General features: G+C 32.6%; 1 long non-coding RNA gene across 1 annotated transcript in view; it reads left to right on the top strand.

Annotated features, from left to right (window-relative positions):
• LOC115212380 overlaps positions 1-17,225 on the top strand; it is a 283,564-nt gene that overhangs the window by 174,880 nt on the left and 91,459 nt on the right. The window lies entirely within an intron of this gene.

Here is a 17,225-nt window from a genome sequence, read left to right as displayed (position 1 = left end):
ACAAATTCTATATAAGCCCACTTGAAAAATCTTAGGCCTTTATATATAAATATATATATGTATATATCTAAAGAGGTAAAGGTAAACTGAATGGAGTAAAATATATCGATGAACCCAATGTAATTATTAATACATTTGAAATCACTTATCATAGTTAAGGGTAATGTTATCAACTGGCTATTGTTATCAAAATCAGTGAGTTCAATATTCTTTATCTTATCAGTCGTTTATTATCTTCAAAAGACATCGTAGAAAAGTGACCGCAATGAGCTGCACAGTTTGAAGAATAGTTCGAGAAAAAAAGAGAATTCGTTACCATTTCCTTCAGAAGACCTTATCATATCACTCCTCTTTTTTTAAGGACATTTAGCCAATGAATATTAGTTTCTTTCACTTTGATATTTATTGATATTTATTGAGATTCCCAAACAGCGTGGAGTTGCATAATTCATAGAATATTGGCTAAAATTATGGGCCCATTGCAGTTTGCTGTATGTTTTGAGTTCAAATTCACTGACCAATTTTCCGCTTCATTCTTGGGGTTCTGTAAAATAAAGTACAAATCAAGGACTGGGATTCGTTTAAATTTATTGTTACGTTATTCAAATCCGGTGTACATGTATATGTTACATATTATTATTATTATTATTTTTTTTTTTATTGTTATTGTTGTTGTTGTTGTTGTTGACTTCAAATTCTGCCGAGGTCGACTTTACCTTTCATCTTTTAGGAGTCGATAAATTAAGTACCAGTGAAACACTGGGATCGATGTAATCGTCTAGTCCTCTACCCACAAAATTCAAGCCTTATGCCTATAATAGAAAGGATTTTTATCATATTGTTATTATCATCATCATCATTATTATCTCATCTTTTGTTGCTTTGTTTTATTTGGGTTGTTCTAGGTTGCACCCAGAAACTTCAAGTACCTGCAAGGTGGACAGTTTACTATGGATGTTACATATGACTGACAATGATATACCGTGTATGGAAGGAGGCCAGAATCTGAGAACTAAAATTCTGTTACAATTTTTAATATTTCAATTTTTTCGTAGCGCTTTAATGGAATCAGTTTTTTTCAAGTTGACAATGTTTTCTAAGGATGAGGACAATACTCATGAAAACAACTGCGGTAGATCTGATACCTTGAGGTTTCCCGGTATATTGTTTAAAAGCTCTTTTTGTGTTCTCACCAAAACTCGGATGATTACAAGTACAGTTGTTGCTCCACATTTTTAAATCTTTATTTCAAGGTCCGCACCACAAGCTCTGCTCTGTTGGCCTGTATTACACGATCACTTTGGAAGCTAAAATCCCAAAGAACAGTGCTGTTTTTCTTTTCTACTATTCTGGCAGGTTTATGTTTCAACCAGTTCTTTGTATACGGAAATCCAGACTTTCGGTGGTCGAGCCAGTGCATATACTGGCCAAGTTTATCATGGCAAATAAATTATTCATTTGAGGTTAGCATAAAACAACCAAAAATGAGTCGGTCGATTGTTTCCCTGGCTGCACCACAGAAGCAGCAGGCAGGGTCTGCACCATTTTTTAAGAATGTTTGCTTGATAGCTTCCCGTGGGCAAACATTGAGGATGAGATGCTATAATGAAACCTTTTTGTCCTTGATTTAAGTTCAGATGGGTCATATTTCTATCTTCATCCGGTTCGTTGTATTATTATTATTATTATTATTATTATCATTATTATTATTGTTGTTGTTGTTGTTGTTGTTGTTGTTGTTGTTGTTGTTGTTGTTATTATTTCACACACCCACAACAGATTAGACTGTTGGAAAAGAAAAAATTCCTAACATCGAGGTACAAGTAACCTAAGATGTCAAGATCCCTTCAAAGTATTCTAGCTGTCCCTAATAACACTGTTATCTAGAGCTGTACAAAGCTAGATTTTATGCCTATTTCCTTTCCCCATCTGTTCAATTCTTTAGGGCTAGTTCCTAATGCACCCATAACTATAGGAATACATTACTCTGTAACTCAAGAGCTAACTCTTGATACTTTGCTATTTTCTTTTCCTCTCTCATATTGACTTTCTCACCATTTGAGACGGTAAAGTCTATTATCTGGTACTTCCTATTTTCTTTGTCTAATACTGCTAAATCAGACCAGACTTCTATTACTCTGTCAGTCTAAATGTTAAAATCCAACAACATCTTATATTTTTCACTTTCTAGCAATTTACTAGGTTCATGTTCATATCACTTATCAGTATGGTCAAATCCTAGTTCTCTGCATAACCTCCAGTGGATTACTCTCGATGGTTGTCATGTCTTTTCTTGTATTTTTTTGTGCCAGCATGCCACATTCACTAACTATATGAGTAACACTTTCCTCTTTTGATTCACATAACCTACATTGAGAATCCACCTGAATTTTGTCTATCTTGGCTTTTATCCAGTTAGTCCCCAATGCTTGATCTTGTGCTGCTACTAACAAATCTGTCTCCCTCTTCACCCTTCCTTTCTGCAACCATGTCTCACTATTCCTATTTGCTGCAATTATATTTGGGAATCTATCATACAACACATTCCCCTGCCAGTCAGATAATTTTTGTTCCTTTTTCTGGCTTTTAACTTCGTTTGGGGTTTTTCCTTTCATATGGCTTGTTGTGACTCTAGTAGCTTTTAATGAACTATCTTCACTGTTACTAACATAGGAGTCTATATCTACTGTAGCTAACTCCATTTTAAAGCCTTCTTTTCTATAACCACAACTAGGTTTCATCATTACTATTTTCTGCAACTATCTTTGGAAATCCATCATGCAAGCCTTATCTTGCCACTCAAATAACGATGATTCCTTTTTCTGGTTTCTAACTATATTTGGCATTTTGTTTTCCCAATATTCTACACTTACTCCAGCAACGCCTAATAATATTTTCTCACTATTACCTACTTAGGAGGTTATATCTACTATAGCTAACTCTACACAGTTTGCTACTGATATTAAATCTTTACCACCTTCCTTTTGAAGGTAAATACAATCTTGCTACTTCTGCTCTAGGATGAAATACTCCATTCTTATTGAATTCCTCTTGAGTTCGTATGTCTAGATTTGATAATTCAGATTGTGTCTAGCCTACAAAAGCTGATAAATATCTAAGTAATAATACTGCCCAAGTATTTACAGCCTTAAATAGATTCGGACCATTTAGCTTTGACTTCATTAACTTCCTCCCCCTTCTGATATATACTTCCCAAAGTTTTCTTTCATTTCTATAGTTAGTGCTCTGTCGGATTCTAATACTTCTAGATACTTATGACTTTTTCCTTCTTTCAAATTTTAATGTGTGGCCACCTGGTACTTGAATGCCTTCACTACTGTCTACCTGTCGCTTTTTCATGATTAATATTGTGCACTAATTTCGCTTTTGGATTTGGTTTGGAAGATTATTTATGTGAGTTCGTGTTTTGAAGCATATTCTGTTGTGTCTGGGGAGAGTCATTTTCTTTTAGTGCCTTAGAATTTAACACAATCACCTGTAAAATTTCCACTCATTTACTTATTTGGTTTCTAAATTTATCGTGGCGTCTTGCAACCTTTTCAGCCAGATTCCATGCCTATCTTTGCTGAATCTATCTCTTTTTAAAAGCTTTATATCATCAATGTAGAGCAAATGATTAATTTTCTCTTTACTATATCTAAACTGATACCCTACATTTGTCTTTCTTAATGATAAACTGAAGAGGCGGGGTTTAAAATAACATATATCAAAGGGGATAAATAGTCTCCTTGGAAAATTCCTCCCTTGATATTAACTTTCCCTAAGGCTGTGTCACATGAGTAGAGGTCTACTTTCCATTTCTTCATGCTAAATCTAATTAGCTCTGTTATGTCTGCAATACTGAATATTCTCAAACATTTGCTTATCCGTCAGTGTGGAATCATGTCATAGGCTTTCTTATAATTTATCCATGAGTGTAGAATTATGTCATAGGCTTTCATATAATCTATCCATATTATTGTAAATGTTTCCTTCTAGATTTCATTTCTTTTAGAATTGCTTTGTCTATGTATATTAGATCATCTGTTCCTCTAGCCAACTTCTTATAACTTTCTGTTCTTTTGATAGTAAATTCTGGCTGTCAAGGTGCTCATAAATACTTTCTGAAAGCATTCCTGTTAACCGCTCCCACATTAATGTTAAACAAGTGATTGATCTATAATTACTTGCTGTATTGTCCTTTGTTTTGTCTTTCATAAGGAGTACTATTCTATCTCTAGTTATCCAGCTAGTTACGACTTACCTTTCAGACAATCATGAAATTGTTCCGTCAGTCTCCTATATTATTCCTAAATACTAAATTCCTTTAACCAGTACTCTTGAACTAAATCTAGTCCTGGGTCCTTCCAATTCGGCATTCTTCCTAACACTTTACTCATTTAAATCTTCCAAGCATATTCAGTTTCCAGGTTTCTATTCTACTCAGCTCTTGCCTTAAAGTTTTCACTCTGTTTTCTAATTTCCATTTCCAAATCTGCTCCTTCCAATTCTTTCCTCGTCTGCAAGTGACTACGACTCCTTCTGCATAAATCAGTAAGTTAGTGTCACCTATATCTCTAATATCTATCCTATTGATAACAAAATTTACTTTCCTAGTAATGTATAGGAACTTCCTTCCATGGACACCTTTTAGTATTTTTCTTTTTTTTACTCACTACTTCTTTGAACTCACCTAAAATCTTCTCACCCTCCTCACTTCCCTTGCTGGTGTCAGTTTTCCATTCATGAAAAGTAACCCTATTATTTTTTCTTGTAGGCTCCTCTTTGGCTTGAACTGTGTCCCTTACTTTATTTGGATGTTCTACTTCTAGGTCTTTGTTTTTTTTTATCGTTTTCTTGTGATTTCTACCTCCAACTGAATCATCCACTTTTTCTCCAAATAGCATTAGCCTGGTCCACTAGTCTCTTCTCTGTTATTTCAAACATACCTTTCTTTACCTAAAGTACTAACATACGTTTTATCTAACCCCTTACTTTAAGTTTACATTTCAAATACTCTGTTTCTTTCCCTTGTCCATTTCTTCTTCCTTAGTTCATTATACATTGACGCTGTCTTAGAACAACAGCTGTGGACAGTCATCAACTGTACTAACCACCCTCGTGTGAGAGGCCTCATATATGCTGGCATGACATGAGAGTCTGTATAAATTTCTGCTCCCCATAAACTGAGGAAAGGTAATGTTCGTGTTTCTTGATGATAGCCTCACCATGCACCTGGTGTTGTTCTTTTCTTTTATTATTATTTTATTATTATTCAGTGGTCTTATATTCATCATGTGTTTTTATGGCACTACCAAGCGCAGCTCTGTGTGCCTTGGGTATGTAATCTGGTTCACTGTATTGAAAGTATTTTACGTAGGATGTATGCGGTGCCTGGTAGTACTATTTTCTGTATGTTATATATCCTTGTAAGTTCTGGTGTTTTTGCTATGTATTTGTGTGAATGTTTTATCATACCTAATGTGCCTACGATGATAGGAATTGTTTCTATTTTCGGCTCCACATTAGTGTTACCTCTATTTCCAGATCTTTGTTTTTAAAAGTTCCTCCATTTCTTTTAGAGAAACGTCATCATATATGGTATTGAGCAGAATATTTACTGTAGCGCATCTTTTATACCAAGACAAAACAATGTACATGATAACACTTCCAATCCGTTAAGATCAGAAGCCATGAGAGCCACTGCCTGGTTTTGCATTTTGTATTACCTAGCAAAAGAGTTCATACTATGCTTAGTAATCTGCCGCTGCTAGTGAGTTTGTTTTCTATAATATATATTTGGTGTTAAATTATCTCGTATTTTAAGTATTACTTTCCATCATGCTTTGAATGAAACTGCATAAACTGCCTGCGTTATAACGGATTATAAAACTCTCTTATACAACTGTTTTTAAAATAGTTGTATTGCCAATATTCTTTATATTTTATAACACTTTTTGCCAGTTTTGTCAAAGATTTGTCTCTTTATTGTCTAGGTGTATAGTGTCTGTACAAATTACTCTTCAGTTCGTATTTTCTGTTTCCTAAGGACATTTTTAGCGTTGTTGCAACGACAATCTGTTTATTTTATTCAGTTTAAAGCTGACAGCAAATATGTTCATATCTTAGTTTATTTTTAGCGCTTTCATATTACTGGAAACAGTTCTATTGAAGTTTTTCTCTTTTTTATCATATCAACATATTCAATCTATTTCCACTCAAAGGAGTCTCTATCACTCAATAACATCGAGTTTCTTTATTTTTCTAGCTTATTTCAGACTTAATGATTTTATCGGGGTAACATTTGGAAATATCTGCTTACCATCAACATGAAAGTAAGCCTTCTGTCGCATCATTGATCCATTGGCATCCAACTCGTGTCTGTGTTCTCTTTAAATCGAGCATATTGCCTGATGAAATGAAAATTAAAGTATCATGATATAGGCTTGAAGAAATTTTGCCACAATGAGAGGCCAAAGGAACGAGGATTTTTCTATATAACTCGATACTTGCCTTGTTGTATGTGTCTCAGTGGATATTTGATGCTTTGTCACAATTCTTTTATATATATATATATATATATATATATATATATATATATATATATATATATATATTCCTCCGTCTTCCCTTCTTTGGATCTTTCCTTTTCCTATGTTTCTGACGAAGAGCTCCGCTCGAAACGTTGAGCCCTCCTTCTTTCCTTCTTTCCTGAGCGTCCAATAATACTATACTTGTTCCACGTCCTCGCGTTGTTGTGTTTACTCTTTGTGTTTTCCTGTTTTAGATTAACTATATATATATATGTAAATTTTTTTCCTCTGTCTTCCCTTCTCGGGATCTTTCCTTCTCCTTTGTTTCCGACGAAGAGTTCCGCTCGAAACGTTAAACCCTCCTTCCCTTCTTTCCTGAGCGTCAAATAATACTTTAATTGTTCCACGTCCTCGCGTTGCTGTGTTTTTCTCTGTGTTTTCTTGTTTGGATTAACTATATATATATATATATATATATACATGCATATATATGTATATGTATCATTCTGTTGTGTGTTTGTCTGTGTGTTTGTGTGTGCATGTGTGTCTGTGTGTGCATGTGTGTGTGTATGTGTTGGTGTGTGGGTGTTTGCGCGCGCGTGTTATGTTATCAGCTCTAAGATGTTTGACATTTTAGGATATTTTTCCAACTGTGTTTTCTGATAAAACTATAAATGTTAACATCTTATATATATAGCAAATGGGTTACTTTTGACTTTCCTATAACAAAGAGACTTTGAAAAGTGTCTGCTGGGATGATTCAGCGGAGCCAGGGACAAACAAAAAAAGAAAAGAAGCTTAATTACACACCCACTTACCATTTCGAATTTCGATTATGTCATTAAGACGACTCCCTTCATCATTCACCTGTCCTCTTTATTCTCCCCTCCCCACCCCCACCCCCACCCCGCCACATCATCATCTTAAGTGAGTCATTGAGTGACACTTGAAATAATAACAAGAATCAGCTTCAAATCATACGTTATCCTTTTAAGAAGAAGTAAAATGAATTCTGAATAATGTAGACCTAGCTACACTATTCCTGAAAGCAATGCGGCCTGTTTATGGGTGGAAAACAAACATTTGAGGATATGTCTACTCAAGCAGGAGAGAGATCTGAAGATAAACAAACACAATTTGTAATGCTTAATATCGTGCTTTCTAATATCATTCAATAGGCTTTCATATGGCTTAGCTGTTGCAAACCATTCTTTAATTTGCTAGATTCCTTAAGTATGGTTTTCTTCTTCTTCTTCTTCTTCTTCTTCTTCTTCTTCTTCTTCTTCTTCTTCTTCTTCTTCTATTTCATCTTTTCTTCTTCTTCTATTTCATCTTTTTTTCTTCTTCTTTTCTTCTTCTTCTTCTTCTTCTTCTTCTTCTTCTTCTTCTTCTTTTCTTCTTCTTTTCTTCTTCTTCTTCTTCTTCTTCTTCTTCCTCTTCCTCTTCTCCTTCTTCTTCTTCAAGTTATTTCTGGTTTGTTATAGTATGAAACAAATAATAAGCAGATCAACAGAATAAGTTATTTATTCATATCGACAAGGTTAATCTATTTAATAAATTACACAAAAATGCAAGGGTTTAATATTAACTGAATTTCAAGGTACACACATAAAAAAAAATTCATATGAAGAAAGAGAATGGAAAAAATTACTTCCACACAGAGATGAATCATAAGTAAAATGCAACATAATGAGGCATAAGTCTACGAAAACATGAACGCATGAACTGATACACACACGCATACACAAACATACACAAACACAACATAGAGATGGTTTCTGGTATGTATATATATGTGTGTGAGTGTGTATGTGTGTGTATAATTTTTTTTAGAATGAGATAAAAAGAACCAAGGCTGGGAATATTTTAGAACATATATAAATAGAACGTCTTACAGCTGTTTCGAGGATATTTATAATATCCATTCATCGGAGACGGTGTGAGAAAATGGTCAAGCAGTAGTTATTTTGACTCTCCAATTACAAAGAGACTTTGAAAAGTGTCTGTTGGGTTATCTTATCTAAATTAACTATTGTCTAAACATCTTCTCACACGTCTCCAACGAAGGGATATAATAAATATCCTGGAAACAGCTGTAAGAACTTCTATTTACAATATAGAATATTCAGAGCCTTGGTTTTTATCTCATTCTGAAAAAAAAATTATACATCCACATCCTGATATATGACTTATATTGGACTCCTTATTCGCATAATCACCGAACTTGGAGCTTAACTATGGTCTATGCATTGCAGTTACTCAGCATTACCTGATACATTTGTGTCATGTTGACACCATTACATCTCTTAACCCATATATATATATATATATATATATATATATATATATATATATATATATATATATATATATATGCATTCATATATATTCATACATATATATATATATACATACATACATATATATATATATCATAGCGGACTAATAGGTTGTCTGTTACTCTTACAACTGTTTCATTAGGAGTCTTTATTGTGACGTAAACTTAGCACACTCAGGTATGCAATATTCACCACACCAATGCGATTATGTAGTACGTTACGCAACTCTCAACTCATCAGGCTTACCATTACCAATTAACAAGCAGTCAGTGGCATAGCGATTGTTGATTAATTAGCAGATCATCAACAAGTGAAATTTATAATCATATTTACCAACGTTTTAAAGATGTAAAATGGGGGGGGACTACAAGCTTTCAGTCACATAGATGGATAGCACAATTGCATTGTAAATTAAAGAATAGTTCTAATGCATTTATGTACAAAACATGTAATTAAACTAGCAACTTCTCTCATAAATGCTGATACTGGCAAAACATGTTTGCATACCAGGAGATATCTAGCGCCAAGCATGATATTTGACCCATGAAAACATATTTTAAGACAGATGCCGACGTTGTTCTAAGAAAACATTTACTGTTTAATACGTTAAGGAGTAATATGGTTAATAAAATCCACCGTTACTTATACATTTACATCTTGATTCAAGTGTTCCGATTAATTATAGCCGAGCTATTAGAATATTATCTTTGATTAAGGTAGATTCAACCAATTATAATTCAGGGAGAATAACTTCAGGAAAACCGCCAAGAATAACAGCGGTCTATGAGAAAAGGTGATGAAGGAAGGTAGGAAAAGAAAAAGTAAATGAAAAGGATTAATACATAGAGATAGCTATAATCACATATATAGAAATAACCAGCAATTATTACTAATAAATACTTAAACATAAGCAGAATAGGATAAATCAAATAGAGAAAAAGGTCTGTATATTCACACAACACAGCATTGGCATAAACAAGTAAATGTGTATATTAGACGAATTAGGCAAGAATTAGTGTCAAGATAAAGAAGTGAATTTATAAATTTATAAATTTTATGATTGCTAGATTTCTAAACTAAAAGAAATTAGTTATTTAGTTGTAATGAAGTTACGAGTTGAAATGCCAGGATAAAAGAGAAAGAAAAACAGAACCAATATTCTCAATAAAAGATATTTCTGACTTTTCTATTAACTAATGTTGTCACAATAGAAATGAGAATAAATTAAATCTCTTAAAACAATCAAAATTAATATAAGTTTGGGAAATAGGTTATAGTAATAATTTAAAACTTTAGTGAGGGTTAAGAAAAATTTTTTTAAATGTATGAAGATCCTAAATAATTATAATGGCCATACATGTTATTAAATATTAAAAGAATTCATAGGATTATAACGAATTTAAAAGAATAATATAGCCATAACTGCGGAGGATCAAGATATCACCTAAAACTAAAAGTAAATTGGATAAAGTTATTTAATTATTAAATTATATAAAATATAAATTATATAAAATTAGACTTCGGTATCTCTGGTTAGAACTAAGGACAGGCAAAAGAAGATTAAAGTTATATATATATATTAATAATATTATGATACACTAGGTTACCTAAATATAATCCATGAATCTTATTACTGGTATTTAAGTAATTAAGTTTTATACAGACACGCATGTGGTACTCGGTGAAGTCTTTATAGAATCAGTTTAAAGTACAATAAATGTTGGCATTTGATCTTTAATTTATCCGATCTTTTAATAATATCTTCCGTGCATTTTAAGGTTCCCAACATTTCCAAAAGTGGAAGACTCAAATTAGGCATTCAGCAGCTCACAGATTATACCCATATCAATTACTAACACAAGAATTAACATGTCTATATGTGGCGGTTCTCAGCCTGATTGTATATGGCGTACAGTTTGTCTTCAGATCCCATACAGAGCTAGCCAACTTAGTGGGTTTAATTTTTGTACGTGTCGGAAAGAAGACAGGTGGTTGACAGCAATGCTTTTAGCATTGCCTTCGGATAAGCTGACGCAATTTTCCTCCTAGATTGCATTTTCTTGGAACACTGCTATTACTTCGGCTTTCTAAGAGATGATCTAAAGACTAATTGCACACCACATACTATCAAATAGTGTATCGTGGAGAAACCTACGCCACATATAAATGGATCAAAGAGAAGCAGGTTATGCTTTCATAATTTCAGACCCAAAATTTTAGCAAATGCAAGCACATGAACATGTTTCTTTTGCCGAGCTGGAGAACACCAATCTCTCTGGTTTAAGTAGCTATCTCAGACTTTGGCCTCCTCTCCGTTATATTATCCTACACCAGCTAGATTAATTATGTTTCCTACGAGAGGTAGGCCCCGAAACGTCGCGCATTCTCTCCTAATGATCCCATACACTTGCTGGCATCCGGTATGCGGAGTTTTTGACTGGTAGCACTTGCATGCGCAAGTTGTTTGCAAGACATCAAAGAGGGCAAAGATCTTCGTCGTCTTATTTTTCTTTCTTCTCATTCCAGTTTTTGCATCGACCTTCTTAACGTTTCTCTTCCCGTTTGAATCATATTTTCTCATAGACTAGGGGCCTGGATTTCAAATAGATCTAACGGTATGCACTGATCCTAAAAACCTTTATGTGTGTGTCTGTGTGTCTGTATATCTATATATGTGTGGTGTGAGTGTGTATGTGTGTATGTATATGTATATATGTGTGGTTTGTGTGTATGTGTGTATGTATATGTATATATGTGTGGTGCGTGTGTATGTGTATGTGTATAAGTATATGTATGTATGATATATAGATATACATCTTTGAAACCTTCCGATTCACAATCTATTCCTCATGAAAAAAAGATGCCAAACTGATATTTTGTTATTTTTCCCTCCATATCTATGTGAATTATTTTTGAGTAAACACTGTATGGGAGATTTTTCTTATAGTAGAAGAAATAGCTAAAAAACTTTTTGGCTGCTATTTCTAAAAGTTTCAGTGTGTGGTAAAGTGAATTATTTTACTGAGCCCTAATTATATAACGTAATATTTTAAATATACCTTGAATGGTCCTTTTACATACTGAACACTACTTGGTGAAATTAATTAATAATTAATTAATTTTACCCTTTATTTATTGATATATATATATATATATATATATATATATATATATATATATATATATATATATATATATATACATATTCATACATATACGCTCACATATACATGTACGTATATAAATACGGACATGAGAAGAAAATAGAAAGTGATATAGAGAGGACATAGTGACAAAGAAGTTCAAAAAGAGAAATTTGGAGCGAAGAACAGAATGAGGAAGACGATTTAGGGACAGAGAAAGTCAGATACGCAGAAAATATCAGACATACAAACGTACAGAAAGGGTCTACATAGAGAGCTTAGGTGAGAGACGCAGACCGTCACACTGTCATATTGTCATATGGAGATATGTTCTTGTATTGACGGAAATACAAGTATGAATTCAAAGACGCAATTCATTAAAATAGATCATTTATAAGATATTGATAGGCAGAAATGAAGAGAGAGACAAATAAAGGAAAACTAAATAACAAATAAGTACACAGACATATACATACATTCATGTATGTATGCATGAGTTATATATATCATATATTCATGTATGCATGAGTGTGTATATGTATACATATATATATATATATATATATATATATATATATATATATATATATATGTAGGGTTTCCCGGTTGATTCGGGGTTAACCACAGTAAATAAGGTACTCAATACATAGCAGAGTAAAATTAATTTATTATATAGAAGGAGCTTCTACAGGACTAGAACTGTTTCATTCAAGAGAAATCTTGGAAGCTAGTTAACAGAATTGTATTGGCATTTATACATTTAGGCAGGTTTAACGGGGTGTTGGTGGGGGACTTTTTTGGGGGTAGGCATAGCGCAAAATATCATACTTGGGGGAGTGGTCAAGGAGTCAGTGTTAAATTAGATAGAAGAATAAATAAAAAAAAATAAAATAAAAAAAATAAAAAAACCTATATATAAAAAAAACCTATATATAAAAAAAAGGGGGAATAGAGTTTTAGGTAAATAAGGAGATTCTCACTTATACCTATGCACACATGTATACATACATACACACACATACAAACATATATACATATACATACACACATACATACACACACATATATACCATACATATACACTTACACATACACATACATATACATATCTACACATACACATATATGATACATACACACACCACCTGCATACACGTATACACACGTATATACACACATGTATATATATCATATATTCATGTATGCATGAGTGTGTATATGTATACATATATATATATTATATATATATATATATATATATATGTAGGTCCCGGGTTTGATTCGGGGTTAACCACAGTAAATAAGTACTCAATACATAGTAGAGTAAAAGCTCCTTCTATATAATAAATATATATATATATATATATATATATATATATATATATATATATATATATAAAATAAATAACAGTATATAACAGATATATAACTAATATATATTTAAGCGTTTAACTAATAAGTGTTTTAAACAAATAACTGCTGCATTGTCCTTATATATATATATATTATAATATATAATATATATATATACATAAATATACATATATATCCATAAATATACTATATATATAAATATATACATAAATATACATACATATATAAACAAATATACATATATATAAACATAAATACACATATATACATATATATATATATACACATATATATGCATATATATACATATATATATATATATATATATATATATATATATATATATATATATATACATACATTTATATCGATATATAGATATATACATATATATATCTAAATGTATGTGTGTATTTGTATATATATATATATATATATATATGAATATATATATATATATATATATATATATATATATATATATATCTATATATATATATAGCTATATATATATTTAGAAACCGAGTGAGTGACACAGATATTCCTATATTTATATTTATTTATATATATATATATTTATATAGATATATAGATATATACATATATACATATTTTGCATATATATGTTTAAATGTATGTATGTATAGGTATATATATGCGTGTATATATATACATATATATATATTTAGATAGATAGATACATACATATTTATATAAATGTGTTTTTATGTCTGTATATATGTACGTATGTAAGTATATATGTATGTATATATATATAGAAAGAGAGAGAGAGATACATATATATATGTATGTATGTATGTATGTATGTATGTATGTATGTATGGATATATGTATGTTTGTATATAATACCGTAATACCATAAACTCAGACTTATTGATTGACATAGAGAGAGACACAAAAAAAGAGAAACTAGCGCAATATAGTACATACATACCTATCTGTATACACACACATACACACATACATTCATTTTCTCTCTCTCTCTCTCACACACACAGACACACACAAACACACACACATATATATATATACACACACACGTACACGCACATCGGTAACGACAGAAAGTGACATACAGGTAGACATCGTCAAAACTGATTGACAGACACGGATAAACAGACTCTGCAATATAGACGCAGATTACGATAGACAGATGTGGAGATAGGGGTATATTACAGGCAGATGGAGACTGATAGAGTGGAAATATATAGACCATGGGTCCTTCGTCGTTTACGATGATGATTATTTAGATTATTACCCTGTTACCCTTTTATTGAATTTGTGAAATGTCTAGTATTGCACAAACGCACTAACATGTATACATTTATAAATGCATACATACTTATACATACATTCATACACACACACACATACACACACACACACATACACACACACACATATATATATATATAGGTTGATAGGTTTTGTGAATTAATCAGACAGAGTGTTATATGTGGAGAGGCATAGCCTTACACATATGCATTCATACATACATACGCACATACACACATACATACATACACATTATATGCATATAAAGTTAGGGTATGCGACAAGTAAATTGTAGCTATTTTATACTTTTAATTTCGCGCATGCGCATTGTTTGTTTTTGGTTTTGTCGACTACACAGTATAGTAGGAACAGTTGGGCGCCCTCTGTGAGAAAAGCAGCACCATGACGCAATTTACTATACCAACATTTCAGAGTGTTTGAGAGTCAATCTGAGAACAGTACAATCTGAGTAAATGTACCGAGGGTGATAACAGTCAAACATCCAGTCAACATCATTTGGAGTGATCGCTAGTGATGGTGACGTTATGCCTCCATTCATCATCCCACGCGGCTTCAGACTCAACAGGGAGGCATACATCAAGTGCCTCGACGAGGTAGGGCTGCTCTGGGTCAAGAGGGTGGCTGTTGCAATATCGTATGTCTGGCAACAGGACTCTGTAGAATGCCACACAACCAAGAGCACCCATTCATGGCTGTCAGAAAATTTCTACGACCACATCATCGCTAACATCTGGCCACTTAACTCCTCAGACTGCAACCCTCTATCTACCTATCTATCTGTGTAGAGCAACAAAGCTCCTTCTAACACCAAGGATGAACTGAAGCAAGGACTATGGTAGCATTCACCAACTTAAACAAGGAGACCTTCCAGAAGAGTTGCAAGAGCTTCCGAAGTCGTCTGGAGGCCGCAGTTGAAGCCAATAGTGATTTTATTGAATAAATTTACTCTTTAGTATTTCAAGAGGAAATGTACGGAGTATATGTAATTTTGGTAAATATATCTATTAAAATGAGATGTCAGTATTATTTTCATTTTTAATAATTTAGATGGCAGTTTATTCACCGCACCCTTTATATACATATCTACATATATGTATACGTATACCTATAGAGGGTGGAGATGGATAAACAAACTGTTAGACAGGTAGACAACAGATATGCAAATAGTTAGTGAGGTAGATAGACGGATAGATAGATAGATTGACAGATAGATAGATAGAGAGAGAGATAGACACACTGACAGACAGGCAGATAATTGGATTATGAGACACATAATGGTAAATAGAATAAGGGATAACCATGTAAACAGATAAACATGCAAAAATTAATGAGAATATTTCGTGTAGACAGAAAGACTAACACAGACGGACCTTCGTCAGAGAGATCTGGAGACAAATATCGTAGACATGCAGCTTTAGACAGACAAAATAGACACACAGATGAAGACAGAGAAATCTGAAGAATCTAATTGCCAGCCAGATATTGTTAGATTCGTGTGAATACAGACAAAATTTCGAAGACACAATAGAATCACAGATGAAGGAAGAAAGACTAATGTAAATGGACACACGATCATAAACAAAGTTGTAGACCAAGAGACAATAACAGAAATAGGCATTGACATGGTCAATTCTTAGACAACAAGCAGAGATCAATAGACAAGGCGACAAATACCGGTGAACAAACAATGTAGATATATAGCAATAGGTACATAGGCAGAAACAAACAGTCTAGACTGAACATTCTACTTTGATAAAGAGACACCACACAGACACAGACACAGACACAGACACACACACACACACACACATATATATATATGTATGTATATATATATATATATATGTGTGTGTGTGTGTGTGTGTGTGTGTGTGTATAGATAGATAGATATGTAGGTAGATAGATAGATAGGTAGTTAGGTAGATAGATAGATAGATAGATAGATAGATAGACAGAGAGAGAGAGGGGTAGGTAGGTAGGTAGATAGATAAAGAAAGATAGATAGATAGATAGATAGATAGATAGATAGATAGATAGATAGATAGATAGATTTTCTATATGGCAAAGGTTGACAGTTACTTCGAAGTATCGATTACGTTGCCTTCATCCGGCTGTAAATATGTTTACCGAAAAGTATTGAGTGATATTTAAGTTTAATTGCTAACTATTATTATGTATAACAATGCATAAAAACAAACATGCACGAGTGTTAATATATGTATGCACAAACACACACAAACACAGACAACCAGACACACACATGCACACTTACACATAGAGGTACACATACATATACATATATATGTATGTATATACATATATTTATTATGAGTAATGGCAAATGGTTAGACATGCATATCCAAACATCCATGTCTACCTATTTGTCTATATATTTTTTCTCCATCCCTGAATCTTTTAATGTATAGATAAACTTAGATAAACTTAGATATGTTTCGACCAATGATTGGTCCGCGCCATGTCTAACTTAATAGCACCACCTGATAAAAACATTACTAATT

This window comes from Octopus sinensis, linkage group LG5 (assembly GCF_006345805.1).
Source record: "Octopus sinensis linkage group LG5, ASM634580v1, whole genome shotgun sequence".
NCBI classification, from domain to species: domain Eukaryota; kingdom Metazoa; phylum Mollusca; class Cephalopoda; order Octopoda; family Octopodidae; genus Octopus; species Octopus sinensis.
Note: the sequence above shows the minus strand (reverse complement) of the source record. Positions and strands in the feature narration are given on the sequence as shown.